Here is a 20085-nt window from a genome sequence, read left to right on the forward strand (position 1 = left end):
TGTAGCTGAATTCGTGTCACAAGTTGTATGAAAAAAGTTTGGAAATGTTTCTCATCAATTCTCAAAAAGCTGTAATTTTGATGGGGGTTTGCAGCTTTTTCAGCGCCTCCTTAACTGGACCATCCAGCCATGCAGCCTATCAGGCTCTGGAGACCAGAACGTTGAACCAGTGACCTGCACACCGGCTGCAGACACGGTGACGGTTGCCCTTCCAAAGACTGCCACTGTGGCTGCTCAGAAAGTATTTGCTTGTATTACATGAGCAGCAGGCAGTTGTTAGCACATACCATGCTAAGCTTTTTAACTTAACTTTTTTTCAGTGCCACAATAGCTTTTCGCTGAGTTGGAAAATCACAGGAGACAGGCTTAAAGCTGGTCCTTTGTTGTTGTCAGGCTGTCCTCCGGCCCCTGAAACAGTCGCAAACACTCGTGTCCTCCCTCGCGGCATCTATCTGGTGTCAGTAGTCAGACAAAGCCCTGGTCACTGGCTGCCATATGCTGCCCTGCTGCACATAAAGAGCAGCACTCTTTGAACTTCTGGGGTGAAATCGAAACTTCTTCATGGTCAAATATATAGAGAAGTACTCATTCACTCAACAGGGCTTGCTTCTAATTTTCATCTGCTGCTAATATTTAGCGTTTCCCAATGTCCAGGTTGTGGCTTTATTGAAGTTGTAGGACATGGAACCAAAACAAAACATGTTTAAAAGTTTTAATGTGTATTTCGCGTGATAGTCTGATCTCTCCTCTTGCACTTTTCATTGTGGTGAAGTGTAGGCAGGACCGTGGCTAATCCAGAGAACAGCCTGTTTAAGTGTGTCACTGCTATAATCTGATTAATCTGTCCATTCAGGCACCCCTCTCCACTCTCCTCTGCTGTTGCAGATCTTTTAGAAAATCTAAGTGTGTGTATATGTGTGTGTGTTTGCTGGTGCAATCTGAAATCCCATGTGCAAAAATCCATGTTAATGCCTGCTGGAGTGTTTGACAGGTGACCAGACAAAAGGACAGTCACTGGCCAAGTGGGAACTTTTTTCCTCCTCCCTTGTTACACTCCCAAACAATCTCTTTGTGTCTCTCACACACATTCACACACACGCAAACAAAAATACCATGATAAAAGTTTTGTTGAAATTGGATTATGCTTCTGTATTTAAGCCTTCATGCTATACAAACCATGTTTATTTCAGTTTTTCACAAAATAATTCTTATATAATGACATTTTGTTCTGCTCAGTTTTGCCCATTTTGAGTTCCTTTCAGAATGAGCTGTCACTTTAAATCCAAATGAGCGGCTGCTGGCCACGCCCCCCAACTGACTGTTTACATTCAAGCATAAAAAAATGGCTTCAAGAGATGCGCAACTATGCAGCCGCGCATGTGCAGCAATTGGTTTCTGAATGGTAAGTCAACAACAAAACGCTTGTCTTTCCCATCAGCCACTGTACAGCGAATACAGGGTAAAACCAGCCGAGCCAACGCTCTGGAGCTCAGCTTGGCGAGGGGTTGCTCGGTGGGGTCGTTAGGTGACGGCGCAGTGACCGTTGAACGTTGACGCTCAGAAGCTTTCTGAAATGTCTAATTCCTTACACAAAACATTAACATAGGCTGCGTTCACGCTGCAGCCTGAAGTGACTCAATTCCGATTGAAATCAGATTTGGTTTCAAATGTGAAATGTCTGAAAATGTCCCGAAAGCGCAGTAGAGGGTCTGCATCCGGGTCCTTCGACGACCGGAAGAGAAAAGCTGTTTAGCCTTTAGCTAGCTAGGCAGCTAGCTTTGGCGTAGCAGCGCAGAGAGGCGAAGGAGAAAAAAAGGAGCCGCAGTTTGTTTTTTAGCCATTTGTACTCCTGATTTCTGTATTCTTCTTCTTCACCTTTTGCAGTAAAGGCTGTTCTATAGTAATGGGGGACAGGGGGGAAAGGAAATGAGTCAGTTTAAGTGCGTGGACTGTTGGATTTTATACATCTAAGTGGATGCATAAAATCCATTTGGATGGATGTATAAAAATGGGCAAAATAAGAATTTTGGTTCATAGATCCACTTAAAATAATTTTAAATTTTGATGTCTGTCTCTAGCAGGTCGCCAGTCCATCACAGGACAACATAGAGACACACAGAACAAACAAGCATCCATGCACAAACACACACTGGACTGTAGGAGGAGGCCAGCGAATCTGGAGAACCCAACTATCCAACTCTACAAAATAGATCATAATCACAAGGAAAGAATATTATGTGGAAATGTTGAATAACAGTTCAAGCTAGGAAGTTAAAGATGGGCAGAAATTGGCTTACAAGTTGATAAACGGAACCCAATATATCAGAAAGTAAGTTATACAGATTGCACAACATGCTAAAGTCGCTGTTTTGGACTGGCCGTCATAAAGCTGTGGTTTCAGTTCAGCAGAAACGTGTAGAAAGAGCTGAAAAAGTGTCCTGGTTACACGAGTTCTGCCAGGAGGAACGGGCTAAAATTAGAGAAAACTATTATGAGAAGCTCGAGGAAGCATATCCTAAATGTTTGACTCAAGCCAAGGTTTTGTTTCTGAACTAAAAAAGAAAAGGTTTAGTCTGTTTTAATGTCACGCAGAGAAGAAAACAAACTTTGTTTGCATGAACATATCTGGTATCACCAGCTTACCGTCTAAATAGCTTTCATACATCACATCCCCTCATCTCCCTGACAAAGACATGAAATTCAGTTGTTTTATTTTATTAAAGATTTAAAATTGCATAAAAGTGTTTGAGTTGTTCATTCTGTGGATTGACAATGAAACATCTGCTTCAAAGGAGCTCATAAAAGTTTTGCTGTAGAAAAATGTGTCGTGGTTTGACGCGCTCGTCTCCCCGTGTGCCTCCGTTCAGCTACGTGAAGGGACGCGTCGCTCCACAGTATACATCAATAAACAGTCACATCGCATTCAGGTATGATATAATAGTTGAAATAAAAAAGCATTATCCACAGTAGCAGCAAAATAATTGGAGAAATTAAGATTATTTTAATTATTTGTATTATATCGTTTTTCTAGTCCAGGTCACAACTTGCAAGGAATGTGATCTTGAATATCTCAATGCATCTTACCCAGGAATCAGTGCTTTCTTCCAGACCAAAACTAGAACGCTACTGTCGGGTCAGAAAATTTATTAAATTAAAAATGAAAAAATGTGTTCATTCTGATTTCTTTTTTTTTTTTTGCCCAACAATAAACACATTTTTAAAATAAAATCTGTTGATCATTAAAGATCAAAAACACAAAAAACGGCTTCCAACTGTTGCCTTATTAAGCGAACAGGCAATTTCCATATTTTTTGGGCCATCAATTATTTATTTTGTTGGCCAATTTTTTTGCATCCTTGACTTGTGGTCCAGGACCGAACAAAGTAATTTCGGGGGCCACAAATGGCCCCTGGGCCGCTCTTTGGACACCCTTGCTGTTGATGTCTCTGTTATGGACAAAAAGTCATGAACTCATCCTCCACCCAGCTTTCTGAAACAAATCTGTAAATCCTATTCACAGCATATTTAAATGATCAACATCGGAAATCTCTGATAACAATCTGATGTCATCTGATCTTTGTTGGGTTATTGTCACCCACATTCAGACACGCAGTTTTTCAATGCCAGTTTCTTCCCATTGTGTCCCGTTTTCTTGCATTATAGTTCTGTTAAATCTGGGATTGAGCTTGTAGGGGAGAGAACTGTGCCCAGACCATAAAGTAGAATAATGTTTCCTGTGAGTTTTATCAGTAAATAATTTATTAAAACCACACTATTACATCTAACATGCCAAATTATCAATAAGTCATATCAAAACAGAGAGCAAAGTGGCTAATGTTAGCATTTGTCACTAAACAAAACTGCTGCATCTAAAGATTATGAGCATAATGTAACTTTACGGAAAACTGTATGTTATGTGTGTCAGCTGTATAATTTATACATATCTTCAGTTGTTAAATTATTATATTAGGTTTTTAACTCTATGTTGGAACATCACATTAAAAACAACATGTTTGTTGGAAAAATGGCAATTCTGCAGCATTTGAATGTTGTTGAATGAGCTGTGGTACTTATGAACTTAAGTTTTATATTATATAAAATAGACTTTATTAACTTTAATGAAGCATCAGGCTGCAACTTGGCAACGGCTAATGCTTATTCCTAAATTACATGTACCATGAGGGAAATGTTCTAAAAGTGGTGCTCCATTAAAAACATGTTTTTACATTTGAATCTGGAAGTTGAATGCCCTCCAAGGTCAAATAAAATTTTGGACGCCTTTCCAGTTGGAGGTTTTCTTACTGGAGTAATGATCAAGAAAGTTTGACTTTCAGAATAATGAACCTGCAGCCATCAACACCGACAGCAACCCTGAAGAGTTTCTAACTGAAAAGAGCTCAAATAAAATGAGCTACAACAACAGCTAACTTCCCTCTGGGATCAATAAAATATTTTTTAATTGAATTTTCATTTTATTACGGCAATATCTTCACTGCAGTATAATAGAACATATTTCATTGATGCAAGCAGGAAATTACTTTTGTTGGCAATCTACTCCATCTAAAGTGTTAAATATTAATAATACAAATATCACCATATTTATGCATCATTATGTATAAATATACCTAAAAGTTATGTAAGTAATTCAATATGGCTGAGGATAAATAAATAAATGAGTGAATAAAAAGCCTACACATGTTAATCTAAAAACAATCTATAAATGAGTGCAGAGAAAACTAGATTTAAGTTACATTTTATTATTGGGATGTAAAATATTTAGTTTGTTTTAGTTTATCTGCTCTATCATCACCAAAACACAATGAATGTTGTTCATTTATCTTTGAGATATTGATTACAGAATCACTATAGGAATCAAAACAAACCAATCAAATTCAATCAACTATGAACACGGAACAACTGCATTCAAGAGATTATGGTTGTTTTTATTAAGTGCTTCAGCTTCGAAAGTTGTGTTTCCATTAAGTGAATTAATTTTCATAACTATGTGGTCACTGTAAATGTATCTAGTGACTTAATACTTCTCACCACTCTTGTCTATTATTAGCATTTCAATTTACTATCGGAACAAATCCTTACACACACTCAGCATCCCTGACTAGAGATTTTCTAGGCTAAATCTTGTGGGAAAACAGAGGTTTCTCTCTCAGCCATCCTCCATTGTTGAGTCTGAACAAACGAAGTGACCACAGCAGTCCTAGTCACACAATGACAGACAGCTTATTCAGCTACTTCATCTGTCGCTGCTCCCCAGGGACGAGGCTCTGATCTTTTCCCAGAGCTCCATCTCCTTCAGGATTGTCTCTGTTAATATGATATTCCACTCCCACTTCTCTTACAGTCACACGTTTTCTTTTTAAATTACAGGTTGGCGTGTGGTTAATTAGCAATTAGAGCCTTCCTCGTTCCTCTGCTGCCTCTGGGTGAATTGTTTTTGTTTATGTTTTGCTTTTTGTCTCCTCTCCCTTGGGGGCTGAAACACTTTGCAAGGGACACAGTCATTCCTTCGGAGACACCAGCTCCCATCAGCACCTTCTGGTCATTACTGGTGCATCGTGGGAACAGCTTGGGGAGGACAATGATTGGCTAGAACAATGAAGCTTGGGGGGCAACACAAAGGACACGCCCACCGCATGATGGGAAAGAGCAGCGGAGGAAGCAGATGTTGCTACCGAGGACACAGAGGAGGGGACAGAGAGATAGAGGGACGGCAGATGTCTCTCTATCTCTCCCTGATGAGTTTGAATTGTATTCAGCTCCGCTCTTTAGCAGCAGGTGAGCAGAGACAGAAGCCTTACCTGCCTTTCACTGGCCCACAGCACAGCAGGCGACTGGTCAGTTGCTTTCTTTTTGCTGCGTGGAGATCAAATTTCTTTTTAATGGTTCAATCTCCAGAGGTCTCTTTCACAGGTCCTGTCAGACATCAGGCATGTGACAAGTAAAATAGGCTTAACTGATAAATCATTAAACAAGAAAAGGCTGGGATACATGAGGACAGAGACAAGAGGGACATTCTCCTGTGCCTTTAAAAGATAGTTGAAATCAGGTATTTAGATACACCGAATAAAAAGAAAAAGGCTTGTTATTTTATGGTGCATTCACACCAGCCCTGTTTAACCCACTTTAATCAAACTCTAGTTTGTTTGCATACAAAGTCCGGTTCGTTTGTGGAGGTGTGAATGTGCAACTTTAGTGCAGGTCGAACAAATGAACTCTGCTCTGCCTGAAAACTTGTGTTGGGTTGAAGTGAACTCTGATGCGGTTTGAATGCAGTGTGAAGGCAACCGGACTGGAGACCACTGTGAAAGCCGGAAGCTACCTGAATTGCAGTGCATTCTGGGAAATAAATTACTCTTTGCTCTTGGGGTTAGCGGAGATGTAATGCCTGCTGCCACGGCAACGGGTCCACAAAAAGCCAACACAGAGAGCAAGGAAAAGCAGAATATAAGTGGTTTACTGGTGTTTTTCACCTGTTTACCAGTTTATTATCCCACTACAGCTACTGTAACTTTTAAACCTCCAATAAAAAACAACCTGGACTAATTGCCTCCTCTGTAGAACGTGGCAATAGTCCTAACTATCATCAAACAGAATGAAATATATCATATAGTATAGGCGTTTTGTTGCATTTTAATTAGTTTTAACAGCGGCAATTGTGCAATACTAAATTAAGAAGGAAATTGCGCTGGTCTTCTTCAGAGGTTTTGTGTCGATTCCTTCAGCAGTTCTTGGTGCAGCGCCACCACAGGTGACGGAGGGAACAGGTTTAGTTTGGGTCAAACTAACTGGGTCAAACGACCCTGAAAATGGAATAAATGTGGCAGTTCAAACAGTCTACTCGGACCATCAGGTGTGAAAACTCCTTCACTGTGACAGTCTGAAGTCAAATCAGACTAAACTTCTCTTGCTTTAGTTCACTTACAATTAACAAAATTATTCATATTTGCCAAATGAAGACTTGAGGAGAAAATTTTCCACCTTATTAACCAGGAGTTGTTTTTGGCGGCTGTTTACATCCGTACACCCTCAGCTGTTAACCGATGCAGGTGATGTCATCAGTTTCGCTGTTGCTCGGATACAGACACTATACACTGCTAAACGTTTCACCAGTTTACCAGCTGCTCCACCTGACAAAACAAGACTTTGGATTCATATTTTTAATTAATTTCCCTTTGGGATCAGTAAAAAAAAATTTAATTGAATCTTTTTTTTTTTTTTTAAGAAATTCTTCTCAAATATAAACGTTTACATTTGGTATGTAATGACTTGCATACCAAATGTAAACCAAAAGATATTCATGTCGTCTCCATGCTGAGCGTTCTGATGGTTGGAGGTTCCCATCACGTCTACACTTGATGTAATTGAACAGATGAACGTTCCCGAGGACAAACCAGACCTCCGCAGCTTCCTGAAATTTAGGCTGATTTCTTTTGCTTTCCCATTGTGTCCAACAAGATAGAAATGTGTTTTAGATGTGGCATTAAACTAAATTACCAGGTGTGGCTCCCATTAACTCAATTGTGTCAGTCAACCAATCAGACGTCATACAGATTAAAAGACAGTTATCCCTGATATACTGACCAATGTATGTCAACTTTTGAATTTGATAAAAGTTACAAAGGTTAGAACATAAAAAATGTTTTCACCTATTTTGTGGCATTCAGCAAATAGAAATACGTTTGGTGATTCTAAGAAGCATAAAACATGAAAAGTTTGGTCAGATTTAACTTCAGACTTGAGAAAAAAAAAAGTGTTGTCTTTTTATTCGGTGTAAATAAATATGTTTTTACCTGTGTGGTTTTTGCTGTGGGATAGTATTTCATCTCCTTAAAAAATTCTCCTGCTTATTTGTTACACTTAAATGTTTTAGGTTATCAAACATATTTGGGTTAATGAAAATAATAATAAAATGAAACAGTCCAGAGCAGAGGTCTGCAGTATTTACAGTCGTTTCTGCTTTAAATGTGCTTAGAGCTGCAAATGTCACAGGACTTCTTGAACAAAGACAACTTAGAATTATAGATAAATAAATATAGCCTTGGGAATTTATTGTTGTTTCTTAAGATCCAACACTTTATCTATTTTTTTCAAATACATATGAACATAAAATAAAATAGATCTTTAAAAAAAAAAAAGCAAGAAATTCAGAAGAAATCAGTACTAGCAAGTAAGTTTTCACAGGACTTCAGATGTTTTTGTATTCTATTATTTTTTTTCTGGTTGTATTTTGTATTGTCATGTTTTGTAAGTATATGTTGACTGAACCTAAAACAACATCGGTGAAAAACCAAATGATTTGGTTTCGCTCACTTGTTCCATCTCTTTCTTTTATTTTTTTAAGTTTTATTCCATAAATCATAGAGCACAATCTGTAAATGTATTTATTTTTAAACCAGCACAATTCAAGTGATTTCTGTCTGTGACTCTGTTACCTCGCCCGTCTGTCTTTAAACGCCGCTCTCTCTCCTGCTGTTAGTTCATGGGAATCGTTCTTCTCATCAATGTGGCCATTCATGATCGCCCAGACAAATTAGACAGCAAATTCCCACAATAATACTTGCCAATTCAACCTATGAAGACAAAGGAGAAAACAGCTGATGGGAACAAATCTTCCTGTGTTCGCTCAGAGTGCCACGAGGGAGCAGTCATCCCTGGACGGAAAGAGGCGATTGAGACATCACAGGGACGGCAGATTTGATGGACAAAAATTTGGGTTGCCAGGTCTGATCCGCTGGGACGAAAGGAGTGGTCGAGATCAAGCAAAGTGTGCTCTGGGATATGTGTGTGATTAAGGGCTGGGTGTGTGTGAGAGCTGGCTTTTGTCTTGGTGTGTGTGGTGTGTATGTGTGGGAATGGACCCCGGTCTGACTTGTTGATTAATGGCCAGTGTGTGTATGTGTGAAAACGCTCCTGGTCCTGTTTCCATGCTAATGAGCAGCAGCAGATGGGAGAGAGGAGTTTGGAGCAACAATGAACAAACACACCAGCAGACGTACAATTAAATTAGAAAAAAAAAAAAAACACACAACAAACAGAAGCTCCAGTATGGTGAGCTTCCTTTCAGACAATATACTCTGATATTATGTCCTTTCTTCCTGTCTGTGGCAGCATGTAAACAATGTACTATTTCACATAGAATATGGGGATGACCAGTTGGTCATCAGTGCTACATGGAGAAAATGCTTTAAATTAACGTACACCGTTAAAAACAGATATTTGTATGCACCACATGAAAGAAAAAAAAAAACATTTTCTCACTGTCTGAAGCAGAATCTAACTCAGTCAAATAGGATTGCTTTTGCTAAATAGCATGAAAATTAATGGGGGGAAAAAATGCTTATTTTCTTTATTTCAATGGTTAATATACATTTGTATTTGGTAAATTTAACTTTTATTCTGTTTGACTTCAGATGTTTTGATTTTCTTATGTTTCATGTTTGTTCCTTCTGACATATATGATAAAACTTTGCGCACCTTTTCAGTTCTGCTCCCAGGTTTTCCATTTGGCTTGGTACAGTGACGGCCACTAAACACACATTAATTTTGTTCCCAGTTCATAATTAAGTATGTTGCTCTGTATTTGGTAGATCTTGTTGTGGTTTCGACTTCATAACAGAAACATTTAGTGTATTTATTCTAACAAAGAGGAAATCAAGTTGGTGGTCCAGCACCTTCTGCCCCTATACATTAAATGAAACATAATAAATAACCATAAACAAACTACAGAGCAATATCTCCCGATGAGCAGTTAGCAGTTATAAAATTAAACATAGCTAAAAAGCATAATAACACTTAAAAAACATACAAAACATAGAAAAATGACTCATGCAACACTGAATATTACCAAATATGTCTAAAATACATATTAAAATATAATATTTGTGATGAAAACAGCTGGTTATAATACATACCACAGGCACAAACAACAACAACAAAAAGGGGGAGGAGCCGTCACCACCAACTGCCAATAGACAGAACTTAAAGCGCAAATAAATGTCTGGAGAAACAGCTTGTTGACATGAATTCAAGGAATAAATAAACAAATCTAGACAAACTTCACGTCTATAATATTGTTAAAATAAAACGTAGTTAAAGGAACGGAAGGTGAGAGGTGTCCGACTCGCATGTCTTGACGAAATATATACAATATATGACAAAAGGTGATATTGCACACGTTTCGTTTAATTTTATTCTTTATTTCATTCACTCAGTAGTAAGTATGGATGGCTTATGTAACAACTAAAAGCAAGCTTTTTGGAAAAGTAGGAAAAATAAATATAAACTTGAAACATGTGCCAAAAAAAAAAAGGAAAGAAAAGAAAAGCCACAATTGTGTTTTTTTACGCTAGATAAAAACAAAGGCTAAGCAGTGAATTTATATCTTATTTGATTCTGTGAAACTTGTGCCTTTTTAAACTTTTTCTTAGGTAAAGCAAAACAATAAATCATGACAAAAACAACCGACGACTTTAGAATGTTTTGGTATCGTTTATTCTGCTCGACTTGAAGTTCAAACGCTTTCAACCGCATCCTGCACAATAAAGACTGACTGAAAGAAAAGGCTTCAAAACAATAATAGGGGGTAGAAATGTGGAATTTGACTGCTTTTGAGTTGTTTATGATCCAAAACAGATATTTCTTTTTACACATATAAACACACACACATTTTATTCCCTTGTTTCTAATTTTACAAATCACAACCATGTCGCATTGTCCCCAATAACAAGTGTTTACTCTTAGATGTAGAGAATATTTGAACTTGGAAGGCGCAAACATAATGTTTCCATAAAATGCAGTTACTTTATATGCATCAAAACAGTTTCTACATACATTTATAGAAGAATGTGTCACTCTGAGGAGCTCAGATGCCATCTGTCAAATATCTGTCCTTTCGTGGTTATTTTTCTTGCTGCTAAATATTCTGCTGGAAGAAATATTGCTTTTGAACAAACTTTATGGCACAATAAAGCAAAATCACAAACTTTATACAGATGTCAATGTTCACACCTCCAAACTTTATGCTACCTTCAGATTAGCTCAAACTCATTTGGTGGTTGCCAGGGAAACAGTAGTTTGGTGGAAGGAAGATCTTTTTTTTTTCTTGTTTAACAGGGGTTAGCAGAGGGTGCAGTCTACCCTCTGTTATGAAATTATTTTTGATAATTTCATGCTCCAGTTTGGAGGTGACCCCCTGCACCAGTCCTGACATCTATAGAGCTAAATTGGTGCCATAAAAGTTTGTTCAAACAATAAAATAAAACTGAAAAATAAATATCTGTAATTGAAAAGGTATTCTGAAACTCAACATAAAGCTGGAGACCAGGAAGAAATTGAAGAAAGTTTTGAAACAAGAAAGAAAAATCTGAGACTAAAAAACATCTTGAATCTGAGAAGTAGTTTTGAACATTTTTTCAAGTTGCACATTTTATTTCAGATTCAAAAAGTTTTGTTTCAGCTCAGATATTTATTTTGAGTTTCAAACATTTTCTTCACCTTCAATTTTCTTTCTTTTGAACAAACTTTATGGTCCCAATTTAGCTCCTTAGGAAGCAGGGTCCTCAAAGACATGGATGAGCGTCTGGCGTTGAGGAACTTGACTGATCCCTGACCTCAACTTAACAGAACATCTTTGGGATAAATTGGAGCAATGATTGGGGTTTAGGCCATCTTGTCCAACATCAGTGTCTGACCTCACGACTTTTTCCTGAAAGAACAGCTTAAAAAAATCACATAAAGACTTGTAGGCACAGAATTAGGAGCAGAACCATTCTCTCAGACCAAAGTAAGACTTTTGTGCCTCACCCCTAAAAACAACAATAAGACGAAGTAAAGTTTCCTGTCAGACCCCCCAATCAGTCTAAATTTAGATTTAGACCTGAAGTCCTTTGTAAAATCAGCAGCTTACGGGAAATGTGGGCCCAGTTGACAGTTTGTCACCTTTACAAATACAGTGAATACTGCTTCCTGTCTGGTACAGTGGATTTATGTCGCAGTGAATCTATGCCTGTGTGCTTATCGATAATGCTCTGTGTGTCATTTCCAGCGCTGCATGGTGGTCCGGCCTTTAAGACAAATATAAACACTTCCCCCCCTGTGAGTCCAGATAACATGGCCACTGATTAGCTACAGGCATGTGTGTGTGTGTGTGTGTGTGTGTGTGTGCTGGGGATCTCCTCTGTCATGCAGGCTCGTGGTATTAACATCACAGGAAGCCGTGCCTGTTTCCTGCCAAGAACTTTATATTTTTCATTCTTACTTGCCTCATCTTCACTCCTTCCCCTGTGAATCACCACCGTTCATTTAGACCCGACATTTTATTAGCAACACCGTTTGTGCTCAGTTTAAGGTTACAAAATATAAAAAAAGCAACAGGAACAAGGACTTTGAGAAAAATACATCATGCTATTCGAAATCATTAATATCTCAGATATTTTTGATTTTCACATTTATTAAGCGTCTTATTATACATTCATAATTACTAAAACAATCCCAACACTTGGACTGATGAGTGAGCCGGTGTGAAAGTGATTAAAAAAACGGCTGAAATTCCTGAGAAATGCTTTTAGAGTTGCTGTGGTATCTGTGAGCAGGAAATGGATTTCTAGCGCCAGGAAGTGACTTCGGGGAGAGAGGAAGTGTTTGGCAGCATCCGCCTTCTGTCTGCAGGATGGGGAAGGAAGAACAGGGTGGTGGAGGAGAGAGCAGCGGGAGAACGAAACAGAGAGTCGATTTTAGGGACAAGCGTGTGTGTGAGGGCGCACCTGAATACTTAACATCTGAACTTCTTTTAAATAAATAAGCAGTTAGTGTTCTTGCCCCATGATAAAATTGTTTCTTTTTTTTTTTCAAAAATCTACAATCATCTCCTTTATTTTGTAATTTCTCAAGATTAGATGATTTTTCCCACTGCAGGTGATTTTTTTTTTGGGTCTGATTCTTTAAACTTTTTGTCAAAATCCCCTCAGAACTTTTAATCCTGACAATTTGCAAACTAAATCAGGATTTGCTTGTGCATTTTATCAAACCTGCCACCTTTAAAAGTGGAAAACTTTTTCCCTTTGCCATCTGCGTCACACCTGCCTGAAAAAATGGCAGCCAGATTTATGCGCAAATATTTACTTTTCAAGTTGATAAGCTTACAAATGTGTGCAAAAACCTTGTCGAACTTCTGCTACTGTTGAAAAAAACAAATTTTGCAATTGCGGTGTTTCAATTAAATAAATGCAATAAAAATCACTGGTGAATTAGTTTCTAATTAAAAAACATGGAGCTTCATTGTCGTCTTGTCATTTCCTGCTGTCGTCTTCTACTTTAGTCAAGTAAAAGTAAAAAGTACAGTGTTGTAATAAATACTCCTAAAAGTAGATTTTTTCCAAAAGGTTCAACCCAACTCTGGTGCTAATCTTTGCAAACTTAGAGAGCAAACAATATATTAGTACAGAATACAAAGGCATAAAAGCAAATGGTCAATATTTCAATTTTAATGCCATCTTCTAAGTTTGTCATAATCAAAAATGCACAAACAAAAGCCACAAAAAGTACATTTTTCTACTATTTACACTACAACCACAAACGTCAAATGTCTTTCCTGGGCTCCTGTAAGACACAAAGCTAAAGACAGTACAAAGTTTTCACCGCTGTACAAAAACAAATCTGAACAGTGTGGAGTGTTTGTCAGGAAGGTTTTACAATGAGTCGACAGTGAACATTTCAGATAGTGTTCAAATTCAAATTAAATATAATTAAAATAACATAAAATTATCAGCAATGATTGAATAAAAAAAGCTAAGTGTGTGTATGGATTATAAACTAAAAAACATATTTTCTAAGACGAAGTAGTCAATTTTTTAAAGTACAATTACGTAGATTAAAAGAAAATGTTTTGTTAAAACCTGCATTTGTATATATATATATATATATATTTTTTTTTTTTAATGCTAAAAAAATTATTTAAAAATACTCCTGACCCATTAATGCAACTACACTAATTCCTTCAGAGACAAATATTGAAATTAAAGACTTCTGGCACGTACCACTCATATTTCAACATCATTCCAGATGTAAAGTTAAAAAGTAATTTCAGGAAATGTAACTGAGTAAATGTAACTAGTTACTCCCCAGCTCTGCTCTTTCTACAGAGATCAGTCGCTGCATGTGTGAAGTTTTAACATGTGTCGTCCCAGCGCTGCTCACACTCTTAAAAAACTCCCCAGAGAGAGATTGTTGGAGGTGAAAGGTCGGGGGTCAGCACGGTGTGTGTGCGTGCGCTCAAGTCTTTCTTGGTAAGTATTTGAGGCACTTGAGTTCAGAGGAGAAGCAGCATACCACTCTCTCTCTCGCACACGCGCACACACACACACACCCTGCCTGTTTTGTCGTCGTGGTGGCATCTCCTGGTCTCGCTTTGGGCCGTCAGCAGGACTTTGTCGGCGGCTCCCCGCTGAGGTGAAGCCACAAATCATCCAAAGCTGGATCTCAGCTAACACACAGGGACTCAAACACACTTTGATGATGAAACTTGTTTGACTAAAACAAAAGCAACAAACAGGAGGGACAGATAAAGCCATGTGGAAGCATCTTTATTGATTTAAAGAAGAAAGTTTAACGTAGCGTGTGTGTTGGGGGAGATGGCACTCGATGGACAGATGGTCCTTTGTGACTCCTGACACCTGACAGCTGCTGCTTTTCTCCTCCTTACCTCTTTTTTCTCCCCCACCTCTCCTCTCACCTCACTCTTCTGCTTTTCTTCTTGCTGCTCCTCTCTTTATCTTCTTTTGTCCTCGCTATTCACTGCAAAGGCATTTAGAAGACAATGGAAAACAACTGCAGCGTGAGGAAGGAGGTGTGGCGCATTGATAGGTGAAAACTCTGATCGTTGACTCCTTTGTCTCTGCACTTGTTACAAATAGGGGACAGGGCATCTGGCAGATACAGCACTCAACCCAAGTATTGATTATGACATGCTTCAATGCCGTGTTCAACCATAATTTACCCAAAATGCATCTCTGGAAAAAAAAAAAAAACTCTAGGTTTGTGATCTTGTCTGGTTAAAACATGTTTGTTGCTTTTACAGTGAATTTACTCCCTGTGGGTAAAGTATTCAGAAACTTTACTTAAGAGTAGCAATACTTCATATTAATATAACTAAAAAAAAGTAAAAATACTGTTAGTATCGGAAAATAAAGACTTAGAAGTCAGTTAGAAGGCTGGAGGCTTCAACTCACTCGCTCTCTGGTTACCTAGCAACTCACTCACTCTCTGGTTACCTAGCAACTCACTCGCTCTCTGGTTACCTAGCAACTCACTCACTCTCTGGTTACCTAGCAACAACCTGCTGAGTAACTTGCACAGTATTGGCCACTGTGCCTTACTTATAAGCTTAAAAAAGAATTAATTAATTAATTAATAATAATAAAAACAGTGTGGAGTGAAAACTGGATAGATCAGAAAAGGCCACCAGTGTGGGAGAGTTTCAGATATTAAAAAAAAAAAATCAATAGTGACCAATATCAAATATTTTTTCAGATATATTGTTCAACCCTATACTATGTTTTAAAACTACTGCTAAAGGAATATTTTTCTAAAAAAAAAAAAAGTACTCGTAGATGTAACAAACAAACAAACAAACAAACTAACTAACTAACTAACTAACTAACTAACTAACTAACTAACCCATCTCTGTTTACAACAGACATCTCTGGAAAAAACTAAGAGTCTACTTAAAATGATCAGTTTCTCTGATATTATATGTTTGAGCATTATTCTTTTATTCTATGAACTACTGACAACATGTCTCTGAAATTCCGAGCAATAAGTTACTTGTTATTTGCAGAGAATGAGAAATAATCAAAATAACCAAAAATATGCAGAGCAAAAAAACAAGAGAGCTGCAATTTGTGGACAGCTGACGTAAGCTGTTGAGTGGTGGGCAAATCAATTTCACATCATTTCTACCCTAATAAAAAGGTTCATAAACATGAAAAAGAAGAATAATACATCTATAAGTTCAGTATGTCTAATACAATCTTGTCAAAAAAATGTTTTGCCTTTATTTCAATGCTAAAGGGGAGAAAAAATTATTTGGATAAAACTTTGGTCGGTCTGGAGGGATTCAAATGTTTTTGTTTGTTTATTTGCGCGTCTAAGAGAAAAGTTATTCAGCTTTAAGAATTTTCTAAAGAAAGACAAGTCGCTATGCTCGATTGTTTTCGAGTTATCTTTTAATTTCCACAAACCAAAGTTCCTGGAGGGTTTTTTTCTCCTTTCCAGTCAACTTGTGATCATCCAGATCTGTTTTTTTCTTCTTTACTGGTGACATCTCATCGAGCAACATGTGTTTAAAGAAGGAAAAGAGGTTCTGCTGCGGTGTGTTGGTTTTCCTGCTGGGTGACACGTGGGTTAAAGAAAGTCACAGTGGATTCCTGAGCCGCTCTCCCTCTCGGCCTAAGCAAACAGCCGCTCTCCCCTCCTCTGGGCGCAGGATGTGCTGGCGGTGGGGACAGCTGGCTGGCTGGGACTGGACATATATCTGAGGACGTATGTGTAGGTATCTGGGTCTCCGTGTGTGCACGCCGTTTTCTTTGTGTGATCCCGAGAGGTCAAAGGTGAGGCTGTGGTTCACAGAGAGCCACGCTCGTCCCCTCCCAACAGGAAGGAGGGCACTGTCCATATGTTGTCTTCACTCACACACTAATGTTGATTCACACGCTCAGTCACTCTGCGGCCTACAGGTAGGAGCTCCCGATTAGGATGAAGACACGCCGCAGCTCACACTTTCTGCACACACTCACTGAAAACATGTGCAGATAAGCTCATGTTCACTCAGTGAAGCTTGCTGATGCTGCATATAATTATCACTGTTTCTGGACAAATTGCCAAGACTAGCAATGTGAGGATTCCCCTCCTCCTTCAACACTCTCAGTTTTAATACAGGAAAACCTGAAGAGTCCGCTGCACTGAGCCCCATTGAAAACCTCCTGGTTATTCCACCAAACATTGATTTCTGAACTTAAAACATTAGTTTTGCTGTTTCTAAATCAATATTAACTTGTTTTCTTTGCATTATTTGAGGTCTGAAAGCCCTTTTTTCTTATTTTGACCGTTACTTATTTTCTGCAAATGAATAGTGAGATTGCAATAAGATTATGTTTTGGTGAACAGAGCAGATATTTGAGACTTACACACTTGCATCGTCGCCTGAAAACGTTGTACAAAATCTCGTGCCATTTAAAGTGTAATATAACAAACTAATTTGTCACTCTTCACCGCTATTGTCGCTCTGTCGGAACGCCCGGCTTGGACCCACAATAAATTTTGGGATATGGTGGGCCGTGGAGGATACACCGGACCCATCCTTCAAATCTGGAAGGAGTCTTTGTATTCGGACAGACCTTGTTGCCACGCTATGATGTAACTGGGACAATTCTGTCCTTCGAAGGATGCAGCCCCTGAATTCGGACACGGCTTATGTTAAAGTATGACCTCTTTGTTGAAATCTGCTGAATTTGCTATTTTGTAACAATTTATTTGCCCTATTTTTTCCATTTCTGTCTTTAAAATATCAGAATTCATGCATCATTTTACATTGTCTTCTGTCTGACATTTTTAAATGAAGCATAGAATCAGGTATTTTAATCAAATAATCAATCAAGTAGCCATTTTTTTTATAAAATACTTTTTACTATAACTTGAGTAATTTCTTGAATGGTTACTTCAGAACAAGAGTTGAGTTCTCTACCATGTCTGATTGTATATTAAAACTCTATAACAATAGTCTTTTTCGAACTGAAACTTTTGTGGGCTTAATTAAACTGTATGTGATAGGCGGATATAATAGTGAAATACAAAGAAAATATTGCATGGTTTTCACATTTTCACACATACAAATGTGCATGAATGTCTCAATAAAATGGCACAAGATTACATTCAAGCAAATACAGCAAACATTTGGAAAAATGGGCTCTTCTAAATGTTTGCTAGACCAAAAGTGAACTTTTTAGCCTAAATAAAAAAAGTTATGGTTGAACACAGCAATCCTCATCTGAAACATGGTGGTGGCTGCATCATGCTGTGAGGAAGCTTCTCTCAGCAGAGTAAAGGTTGAGAAAAGCTTTCCAGAGGCTACAAAAGACTTGAGCTTGTCATCCAGCAGCATAACGACCCAAAACATACAATCAGAAGTAGGAAATAATGGTTCAGAGCAAACTATATTCATGTTTGAGAATGGTCCAGTCAAAGTCTACTGCCTCTAGATGTACAACGTTGGTACAGGAAACCCCCAAAAGATGTGAAGCTAACTGTAGTGAAAATCTGATAACATTTTCTTGAATGTCACTGTCACATAAAACGTTTGTGATCATGACATTTCAGGGATATGAAATAAATTTAATACCGCTGAAATAGCAAAGATTGAAGAATGACAACTCATCTAGACCGTGAGGTAATTTTCTTTTACCAAACAGTAGTTTGTCTGAATAAAAAGTCTTCACGGCTGGACAGCAAGACAAGAATTTTGATCAAGCGGTTGGAGCGTCATGTAAGAAAAGTTACATGAATTAAAGGATCATCAAAAAGATGCAGGACAAAAATAAAACCACAGAGTAAGAAGCAAATCTCTGGAACAATTAGACAAAAATCAATAGAAACAAGAGAGGAGGCAGAGCTTATTTCTACTTTTACTTCTAAAACACGTTGACAGCTTTGCTGCTGTATGACTGGATTTCACCGCTGCTGAAAGACACTACAGAATGCATGAATATTTCACCAATTTCTTTTTAAATCAAAGAATGACATTTCATAAACTATCGACTGGCTGGATACATTTTTACTTAGAGGTTTCATGTCTGAAAATATGGCTGAAGAGAAAACAGTGTGTTTAATATGAGCAGTACCGACTCTGAACGCAGCTCTGTGGACTTTACATCCGTTACAGTTGATTTCAAAAGAGTAAAATTAAGCACAACAACAATCCAGTTTATTTTAAACGCCCGCTGTGTTAGATGTTATTTCCAGACAGTCGCTTTCGAAGGAGCAGAAAGCTCTAAAAACAGAAAGTGCTTCCCACACCTCTCCATTTGGACTCATCACTTTTCATGTCGCCCACAACTGGCAAACACACAAACACATCTGAAGGACGCTTAAACAAATGCTGCCTGTTTGCATTCGACCTGTTGTTGTTTCTCCACCGAATTAGTTCAGCTTTACTTGGTTTAGACAGAAAACATGCTTCATCCGCTTTACTAGTCTAACTATCCTTCAGTATTCGCTCAACGAAAGATTAAAAGTTTGCTTTACTTTATTTTTCCACAAAGATGTGACACCACAGCATTAAATTAAAATCAGACATGAAAAATACTTCAGTTTTAAGTGTAGAAACTTTCATTAAGTGAACAAAATTCCCCCGTGCATAAGACACACTACCTTATTTCAAGTCTACTTATTTTAACTGAAAATTATAATAAAATAAATAATCATTCCCATTGACGTGTCATTTGACATAATTTGTTCAAAAAAATTTCAGTCTGAATTTCAACATTTTACTACTGTGTAAACAATGGAGAGTGTGCACATGCTGCCCTCTATTGATGAAAACGTATATATGGTTACGTTGAATTTTTCCACACTGTGGAGGATCTCTGCATCTCCTCCAGAGTTACTCTTTTCTCTTTGGTGAAGTAAACATTGCTCTGAGATGTCCAAAGCTTTGCAGTATTGTTTTGTAAGTCTACCCTTAAACTTTACCTCAAATCTTCAACAAGTGGATACATTTCACTAGAATTCAAAACCTTGTATCCTTTACACTACATTGTGTTTGTCTACTTTTTAATTTCATCATTTAATTAGGGACAGATCCAGATCATCTAATACCTGCATCACAGAGTTTATATCTAATCCGCAACACCCAACACCTGGAATCTTTAAAAGTTGGTTTAAATTAAAATATCAACAATAAATATGGTTTTGAAAAATCTAACAAAATGAATTTAAAGTTTGTGGTTAATAATAGACTCTTTTGAAAGATGCTGTATTGTACAAATAATTTATATTATGGCACAAAACCTCTAACCT

This window comes from Poeciliopsis prolifica, unplaced genomic scaffold, assembly GCF_027474105.1.
Source record: "Poeciliopsis prolifica strain line A6 unplaced genomic scaffold, Auburn_PproV2 SCAFFOLD011, whole genome shotgun sequence".
Classification (NCBI taxonomy): Eukaryota; Metazoa; Chordata; class Actinopteri; order Cyprinodontiformes; family Poeciliidae; genus Poeciliopsis; species Poeciliopsis prolifica.